The 9,528-nt window shown below is 33.8% G+C and overlaps 1 long non-coding RNA gene across 1 annotated transcript; it reads left to right on the top strand.

The window, feature by feature from the left end:
* Nucleotides 1-1,203: 1,203 nt before the first annotated feature.
* LOC148761207 (uncharacterized) lies at nt 1,204-3,117 on the top strand. Its single transcript, XR_016027805.1, has 3 exons — nt 1,204-1,344; nt 2,000-2,073; nt 2,942-3,117. It is a non-coding gene; the product is annotated as an uncharacterized LOC148761207 (long non-coding RNA).
* Nucleotides 3,118-9,528: the final 6,411 nt, after the last annotated feature.

The following is a 9,528-nucleotide window of genomic DNA, read 5'->3' as shown; positions in this document are numbered from 1 at the left end:
AATTTTATTGTATGGTGGGTTTGACCTGCTGCAGTGGGCTGGGTTCTGTGGACTAGCCTATTAGAGGGGCACAGAATCCTGTTATATTTTTACCTCGGTTGGAGAGGCGAGTAAGGTAACTGAAATACCCCATACTTTGATATAGTGATAAATAAAGTTGATCGAATGCAAATTGAGGTCAATTAAAATGTTTAAAAGTGATAAAAAACGAAAAGAGTAGTTTAGGATAAAATATTTCACAAGTGAGAAAATAACAATAAAATAATAATAATTTTATCAGAGGAGAATTTGTGAGATAAAAGGCAATTCATAAGTCAAGTGAGGCATAATAAGGTATTTCAGGTACCAAGGAGACAAAATAAAATTTTTAAAATATTAATATTTAACCGGATGTCGAAATCAGTCAAGAAGAAGGATCATATGGTGGATCCAAGTGGGGGAGAAGATGACAGGCCCGACTCTATAAAATATTTGTCATGACATACAGGTGATGGATAGCATGTTTGCATGCTAAGAGAGTCCCGAAAAAAAAATTTACAAAAGTCGGTATTATACTTAGAACAAAGTTGATTTAAGCCTCGAACTAGATCAACTAGACAATTCACGATGAAATTAAGAATTTTAAAGTCCCAGAATGGTTTAATATGGTGATTCGGAGTTTGAGGATCAATTTGGAGTCAAATCGGAATTTTCGCTATCTAGGGGTAAAATGGTCATTTGCCACTTAAGGATAAAATGGGAATTTTTAGAAAAGAGTTTTGGCCCCATTTGACTTATTGGAGTAAGATTTGAGGTTTAGAAGTGAAAAATCTTAATTTCGGTATAATTTGGAGAAAAAGGGTAAAATGGTAATTTTGCCACCCATAATCGAAAATTTAATTTTTGAAAGGATTTTGATCAAATTTAATTATTTGGAGTGTGAAGTGAGTATGAGGAGTGCAAATTATGCATTATGGCAAATTTTCAATCTTTGGGGAAAAAATGTAATTTTTGAAAAGTTTAGGGGCAAAAGTGTAATTTTAAAAAATTTGCTCCACCAAAACTTTGGAAAAATCTGGAAATTTCACTTAAGACTTGGATAAGTCAAAGGGAATGCATGGTGGAAAAAGTAGGACAAATGGATGGCTAGAAAAAAAAATGAATTAATAAAATATTTAAAATATGAATAAAATAATATTATTTCATTAAACAATAAAAAGGCATAAAAAAATCAGCCCATAACCCATTCTTCTTCTTCAACATTCGGCCAAGCAAGAAATAAGAGAGAGAAAGGAGAAAATAAAACCCTAGCCAAGAAATTTAAAGGGAAAATAAGTGGAAATTCAAAAATCAAGTGAAAAAAAGGTAACATTTCTTAAATTTGTCTTGTGCTTTACCTTTCCCATGCATTTTTCATCATTTTTCATGGTTGAATCATGTGATTTGAGGATGATTTGAATTCTGAAAAATGGGTTAGGAGAGAGAAAGTTATTAGATTAATTTGATTTTGAGCTATGTTAGTGTTTAGTGTTAGTTTAGCATGTTTATGAGCAAAACAACAAGAAAAATATTTATCTTCTCCATGAATTTCTCTAGGCCGAATCTAGCCAATGGTATGTGAGGATGAGGTTGACTTTATTTTAAGAGAATTGGGTGGAAAAATGATGAATTATGAGGTTGGAAATTAAATGGGAATTTTCGGTGCAATAAATTAAAATTTTTACCCACTAAGGGTAAAAGCGTAATTTATAGTTCGGACTGATAAATTGGACCAAATTCACAGTCATTGAGGTATTGTGGATATAATTGGATAATTGAAACTGAAATGGATGGAATTGGAGTCGAATTGGGGATTTTAAGAATTTACACCGTGTATAGGCGAGTTAGGTCGGACACTGCAATTAAGCGATTGTCTAGACATTTCAAATCCTATCTAGTGCATACGCATGGATAAGAGCCTGAAATAATTTATGATAAATTGACACAATTTATTGAATTTTGTATCATGGATTATGGATAGGTGGTGAGTCAATTGTTTCGGGTAAGAGACTGCACCCGAGGGCGGAAGATAGGAGTGTTTCTACTCCTAATACTGTGAGTAAACTTATTATCGTCTTAATTATCTAGAGTAGTTTTATACAATTGTGTGATTTTATGGAAAATGGGTTTAAATGGTAAATTGCTATGTTTTAATAGAAATTGTGATTTTATAAAATGATTTTATAAATTTTCTAAAAACTTGAATACTGGTTTTGAAATAGAGTAATTGGAGACTGCCTGCTTGTGTTGCAAATTTATGGTTTTGAATTGAATGGCTTATGATAATAAATGAGCATGAATGGCTAAACTGATTTTGGTGTTATAATTATTTATACTGTGTATTCAGCCTTGAGAGGCTAGGTTGCGATAAATTGCCATGTCATGCTAGAATGAATTTTATTGATTGGTGGATTATATATTAATTATTTACTGCAGAGGGGGTTCCGTGGACCAGCCTATTAGAGGGGCACGGTAAACTCCATTATATTATTACCTCGAACGGAGAGGCGCGTAGGGTATCTCCTGGGGTAAAGCTTAGGGTTCACTTCACGCCAAACCACCACGTGAAGGGGAACTCAGCCAACGCCAAGGAACGGCTGTATTTTTCTCAAACTAAAAATATATTTTAAGTGTATATGAAATTTTAACAGCCTTGGCGGACTCGGTTGGATGCCCTGCGCAAGGTATCACTGAGTATGAGTTTTGGCACGAGCCAAAGTTTTAAGAAATTCATAAGCCAAGTTGATTACTCGATTTATATGGATTGATTTTATTTGGTTGAAATGAACTGAAAGGTAATGAAATTACAGTATGATGACTTATTTTAATTGTCTCCATTTACTCGGCTTTAGATACTTTAGATGGTATCTGTTTACTCACTGGGATTATAAAATCTCACCCCTTCTTCCTATACATTTTTCAGGCTCAGGACAGTTTGTAGATAGTCGAGTAGGACGAGAACTAAGCTCAGAACTGCATTATAGAAAGTAAGAGTTCACAGTCTTACATCCTCTTGGTCAATTGGAGCCCACGTGTCATTGCAGATCAAAACTTATATTTTGGTTATCTGTATTTCTATTCATACAATTTTTACTTTACTTTCATGTGCGAAAAATTATTTACGAATATTTCTATAAAAATTTATTTTATGAGAAAATAGAATATTTTATTTATTATTTTTGAATAGTACTAGTTATCAACAATTTGCTTTCAAATGAACGTTTTAGATACTTAATTGTTTTTAAATCATTAAATATATATTTTCTGCTTACCTACTACATTTTTAGCAAGTTTTGAGATTTTCGAAAAAACTTACGAAAATACCCTTGTGAGCTAGAAAATAATATTTTATTGTTCTTATTTGAAAATGACTTATGATGTTTTTGAAATGCGAGATTTAATAACTGTTGCTCACTGAGGAGATGAGGAAGTTGATGCTAAGCCTTGCGGGGTTTCAATCGACATTCGGGGTGAAGAATGTCTGTCGAGACCTCGCGGCGGTTGTCACGGGCCCGATGGGGAGTTCCGGGTCGTGACAGTAACTCCCGAGGTATAACTTTTAGAGTTCACTTCACGCCAAACCACCACGTGAAGGAGAACTCGGCCAACGCCAAGGAACGACTATGTTTTCAAAATAAAAACATGACTTTCTAATAGCCTTGGCAGACTCAGTTGGGATAGCCCTCGGCCAAGGTATCTCAAATAACTGAGTATGATAATAATTTTTGGCATGAGCCAAACTTTTTAAGAAATTCATAAGCCATACTGATTACTTGCTTTAAATAAATTGATTTCATTTGGTTGAAATAAGTTGAAAAATGATAAATTATAGTTTGATGAAATGTTTTAATAGTCTCCTTTTACTCGACTTTAGATATTTTGAGTGATGTTTGTTTACCCACTAGGATTTTATAATCTCACCACCCTTCTTTCCACCCATTTCAAGCTCAGAATAAAATGTAGATAACTGATATCGACGAGAATTACAGTTGAACTTACCACATCCAAAAACTGTAGGTTCATTTCTTTTGATACTTTTGGTCATTCATGGGCCCACGTGTCACTATAAATTAATTCTATACTTTGGTTATCTGCATTACAGTATGTAGGAATTTATTTTGCTTTTATACTATAAAAATTATTTATGCAGTTTTATTAAAATATTGTTTTATGTGAAAATTGAATATTTTATTTAATACTTTTTTTTATTCTAACAGTCATAATTTCATTTTAAACGAATGTTTTAGACATCCAAAATTATTTTTGATTATGAAATATGTGTTTTCCACTTACATACTATATTTTTAACTGATTTTGAGAGTTTTGGGATAAATGACAAAAAAATACCCCTGTGAGACGAAAATTATTATTTTATTTGTTTAAGTTGGAAACAGTTTAAAATCTTTTAGAATGTGGTATTTGGCAACAGTTACCCACAGGGAAAATGAGAAGCTGATATTAAAGCCTTGCGGGGTTCTGGTTGACATTCTGGGTAATGAATGTCGATCGAGACGTCGCGGCGGTTGTCACGGACTCGATGGGAGTTCCAGGTCATGACATAGGGATTAGCCTAGTGTGTAATCATCGACGCGCACGGTCCTTCGCGGATAGGTAAAGGCATTTCCTAGCATTTTATCTCGAGTCGCTCCGCTGTTAGAGGTCATGTTGTAGCACATGCTATTAATGTGTAATAGATATGGGATTTGATATAAATGACAACTTGGAAATTTTCGACTCCATTGTATATATATATATATATATATATATATATTTATGACCACATGATTTAAAAATTGTGTTGTTTCATTATGTCTATGGTTTAATTCATGACACGAGAATATATGTGATTAAGCATTAACATGGATTAGTGGTCCTGTATGATGAGTTATCGAGAAATTCCATTAAGGCTTGTTCAAGACTTGGCGGGATCTTCCAGAGGTCTCGAACGTCGGTAGCAATCGAGGAGGGGTCGTTATAAAATAGCAAAAGAATTTACCATGGTATGCTGATGTTGTGAATTATCTAGTGAGAAAACTCTTTCCTCCTGAATTTAATTCTCAACAAAAGAAGAAATTCTTGTGGGATGTCAAATACTACATGTGGGATGAGCCTTTTCTTTACAAGCATTATGGAGATCAAATCATTAGAAAGGGTGTTCCTGAACAAGAATTTGAAAATATTCTTCATCATTACCATTCATCTTATTATGGAGGACATCATGGAGGAAAACGTACTGTTTCAAAGGTTTTACAATCAGGTTTTTACTAGCCTTCTTTTTTAAATATGCTCATAATTTTGTTGAAAGATGTGATTAATGTCAAAGAATGGGCAATATAACTAAAAGACATGAGATGCCTCTCAACAACATCTTGGAAGTTGAAATTTTTGATGGGTGGGGAGTTAATTTTATAGGTCCATTAATTCCATCCTTCAATAATGTATACACCTTGGTTGCTGTTTATTATGTCTCTAAATGGGTTGAAGTTATTGCATTGCCAAGGAACGACTCTAAGGTAGTGATAAAATTCCTACAAAAAAACATCTTCACAAGTTTTGGTACACCTAGAGCCATAATTAGTGATGAAGGGACTCACTTCTATAACAAAAATTTTGAGACAATCCTAGCCAAATATGGAGTCAAGCACAAAATAGCCATTACTTATCATCCTCAAATGAGTGGTCAAGTTGAAGTTTCAAATCGAGAAATTAAAACAATTTTGGAGAAAATTGTTTGTCCTTCCAAAAAAGATTGGTCGAAAAAAGCTGGATGATGTTTTGTTGGCATATAGAACTGCATATAAAACTCCAATTGGGATGTCCCCTTATAGATTGGTGTTTAACAAAGCGTGTCATCTATCAGTCGAGCTTGAACACAAGGCATATTGGGCAATTAAAAGCTTCATTTTGATCTTTAAGCGGTTAGAGAAAAGTGTCTTTTGCAACATAATGAGATCGATCAATTTTGTCATGAAGCTTATGAGAATGCAAGAATCTACAAAAAGAAGACAAAACGATGGCATGACTAAAAAATCATAAATAGAAGTTTTGAGCCTAGCCAAAATGTTCTCCTATACAATTCTCGTTTGAAAGTATTTCCTAAAAATTGAAATCTCGTTGGTTTGGACCTTTAATTGTGATGAAAGTATATCCTCATGAAGTAATGGAGGCAGTTGATGATAAATCAACCTTCAAAGTGAATGGGCAATGATTAAAGCACTACTGGGGTGGTGATTTCAATCGTCAAAGGTCCTCAATCATGCTTATCAATGCAATTTGAATCAGAGAAAGTCAATCCAACAACTATAAATCAAGCACTTCTTGTGAGGCAACCTAAGCATTCTAACTTATTTTCTTTTACTTATTTTTATCTATTCCATTATTAATTATTAATATTTTCTTTTTATTTTGCAGGAACATGTCAAACCCCTCATAAAAACAATTAATTATAAAAATATTTGAAAAAAAATTGAGGGATGGGGGTAAGCCTTGGCTTCCCTAAGGGGAGGCCACGGCTCAGCGAAAAAAAAACCAATGCAAACCATAGCCTCTTGATGTTCTGGAACGAGGGCCACGACCCCCCTCAGTTATGGGCTGCCTACAAAGGCAACCCACAGCCCAAAAAACCCCTCTTTGATAATGGGCTGCCAACAATGGATAGCCCATTCACCAAATGCCTCTCCCCATCTATAAAACCTCATTTTTTTGTTATTGTTAGCTCCAGCTCATCTACCCCTCCCTTTAGTACAATTTTCTGCACTTTCACGCCTCTCTTTTTAACCATTCCTTCCATCTCTCCTCTACTCTTCCCCTTGCCATTATTTCCCTTTCATATTTCTTTCTCCATACCAATTACCCACACTTATCATATCCTTCCACACTGATTTTCAACACCTATACGCTAAATATCAAGTAAGTTTCAATATTTCTTTTAGTTATTTTTTTCTTTTCCTTTTTTTCTTCTATTTTTAATATTGTTGCCTTACTTTACATTATTTATTTTGTTGGAAATTTGTGATGACTATTGATAATTCTTGAAACATTGTGCTTAATTATTTTATGGGTATGGTAAATTGTTTAGATTTGTGCTTTAAATTTCAAACATAAGTTGAAATTGGGGAATATGGGTAAGTTTCTTGATTTTAAATTTTTTTATATGCTTAGTAGTATAGAAATATTTTAATTATTGGATTTTTACTTGATACTATGGGCATTATTTTAGATGAGAAGACATATGAGCTACTATTGTTGATAGTCTATTGCGTTTTGTTGGTACTTTTTTTTTCTTTTATATGAGAATTAATTGTAGGATATTTGAGAATGGCACCCAAACGATCAAGACAAAATTCCAGTGGTTTGTTTGATCATATTAGATTTGTGTCAGCTGATGCTATGGCTAGACATGCAAGTTCTCTTGCAAACAAAATTGCAATACCTGAACGAGGATTGGATCAAGGGTTGTTTACACACCTTGACGTTCAACCAATGATTGATGGCCACCATTGGCAAAAATTTTATGCTTCGCCAGCTGTTGCAAGCATCCCACTGGTAAAAGAATTTTACGCTAATGTTGTAAAAGCTACTAATGATTTTGTTATCGTGCGAGGTAAATTAGTTCCATTCTCGAGCCACGCCATCAATAAATTTTGTGAAACTCCTGATATTGCAAATGATGGATATGATCAATATTTGGCTGAGCAGGAAAATTAAGATAATATCATTACTACACTATGTGAGAAGGGTGCTTAATGATGATTCTTCAATAATGCACCAGTTTCATTCAAGAGGACTATGATGAAACAAATTTCTAAGATATGGTTATATTTTGTGGCTTCCAAATTACTTCATACCACACATACTAGTGATATCACAAAAGATCGAGCCATCCTTATTTATTCAATCATGACTGAACGCACAATTGATATTGGTTGCGTAATTTACAAAGCCATGACTCACATTACACAATCAAAGTGTGAAGGCTTATGGATCCTTTCTCTAATTACAGCTATGTGCAAACAAACTGGTGTACATTGGGATGCTAATGAGGAGTTGTTGCACCCTAAACTTCCAATTGATCTTAATCTCATCCTTAGACAATCTCAAACTTCTACTAGGGGTAGTTCTTCTTCTACACATCATCCTCCACCCCTTCGACCAAGACACCAACAATTGTCAATGACCCAGAGAATTGAGAACCTTGAGCACCTAGTTGAGAATCTTGGGCAACAATTTGAGCAACACATGACTTATCAAACCTATTGCAATCAACATATGGGCCACATGTTTCGAGCTTATGGTGCTTTTATGGGAATGCACATGTCTACTCTTCCACTGGCACCTAATCCTCCTAGGGGTGCTAATGAGGCAAAGGACAATGAGGACAATGATGCAGAGGATAATGTTGATGAGGAGGCAGATTAAAGCTTCTCCATATTCATTCAACCATAACGGGAGTATTCTTTACCTTTCTTTTCTTTTTTCTAATATTGAGGATAATGTTTAGTTTAAGTTTGGGAGGGTGAATTTATTTTTCTGGTAATGAATAGTCTGTGGAAGTTTTAGATTTAATTTTATTTTCATACGTATTTATAAAAAATTTAGGATTAGTTGGTAAATGAATTATTATTTGTTCAAATTTTAGGAATCTATAGTAAAGTTGTGCGAATTTTTTTCTATGATTTCTTTATCCAATGATGATAACTAGTTGTCTTGAATTCTTAGCTTTTGGTGAAAAAGGTCTTTGTTTGGATTTGTGCTAAATGATTTTGATAAGTATCATTGTTAGGATGTGATTTCCACAATTTGGATCACTATATCTTTTACTTTAAATTATTTTGAATATTTAGAGAAGCTTTATATTGATGTAAATTTTAGGTTATGTCATGAATTATAGAATTTGCCTGATTTTCTCTCGAGGCAAAATCCTAGGAAATACTTAGTTAAGGAGATGATTTAGGCCATCTCTGGACCGTTTGAACCTAAAAAGCCCACCTTGTTAAATCTTTATCCCTAATATACCTCTTTTGAGCCTAATTTCTCTTTTCTTTATTAAACTACATAATAATTGAGCCTAGCCTTAAAATAAAAATTTCCAATTTTGCAAGCCTTACTCCTAAGCATGTATATTGTCTCAGGAAATTTAAATTGAGTTAAATGTTGAAAAAGGTGAAAAGGTGATGTTGATGAAAAGAAAAAGTTCAAAATATGAAAAATAACCCGACTACCTACAATATAAAGAAAATAAATTTGGGGGTATGAAATTGTGGAAAAAAATGTGTTGAAAAAAAAAAAGTTCAAATGTGGAAGAAAATGTGTACTAGGAGAAGGAAAATAGAGCTCTATAGATAGGTCTTAGAATAATTATGTGCTTAGGGTGAATTGAGCCACATTATTATCCTATATCCTACCTTGACCCTAGTCATACATTACAAGCTAATCAAAGTCCTATTGATCTGTCACGACCCAAATTCCGGGCCATGACCGGCGCAAAGGTCCAATGGACATAATCCACTA

Source organism: Theobroma cacao, chromosome 8, assembly GCF_053813885.1.
Source record: "Theobroma cacao isolate CCN51 chromosome 8, ASM5381388v1, whole genome shotgun sequence".
NCBI lineage: Eukaryota > Viridiplantae > Streptophyta > Magnoliopsida > Malvales > Malvaceae > Theobroma > Theobroma cacao.
The sequence above is the reverse complement of the archived record's forward strand: the minus strand, read 5'-3'. Positions and strand labels throughout refer to the sequence as shown.